At 62.3% G+C, this 350-nt stretch overlaps 1 protein-coding gene across 1 annotated transcript in view; it reads right to left on the reverse strand.

The window, feature by feature from the left end:
• The window catches only part of PDE10A (phosphodiesterase 10A), a 338,217-nt gene that overhangs the window by 161,777 nt on the left and 176,090 nt on the right, over window positions 1-350 (reverse strand). The window lies entirely within an intron of this gene.

The following is a 350-nucleotide window of genomic DNA, read 5'->3' on the forward strand; positions in this document are numbered from 1 at the left end:
GGGCCCCCCCCCGCCCGCTCCCGCCTGGATGGGCGATCAAGTGAGCTGCTGCTGCTGCTGCTGCTCCGCCAACATCTCTTCCTCCTCCTCCTCCACCTCCTCCTCCTGCCGCTCTCCCTGCCCCTCCTCCTCCTTCCCTCCCTTGGAGACTTGTGAGGTTAAAGGAAAATGAGGAGGGGAAACGAGGAGGCGGCGGTAAGAAATAAAAAGAAGATGGAGAAGCGTAGGAGAAGGAGGGGATTGGAACGAGGAAAGGAGCCGCTGCCGCTCTAGAGACGATGCTGGCGGAGACGGCGGAGGAGGCTGTGCCTGTAGCGCGGCTCCTGCTGCTGCTGCTGGTTGTTAGGAGG

Source organism: Geospiza fortis, unplaced genomic scaffold (assembly GCF_000277835.1).
Source record: "Geospiza fortis unplaced genomic scaffold, GeoFor_1.0 scaffold41, whole genome shotgun sequence".
NCBI classification, from domain to species: Eukaryota; Metazoa; Chordata; class Aves; order Passeriformes; family Thraupidae; genus Geospiza; species Geospiza fortis.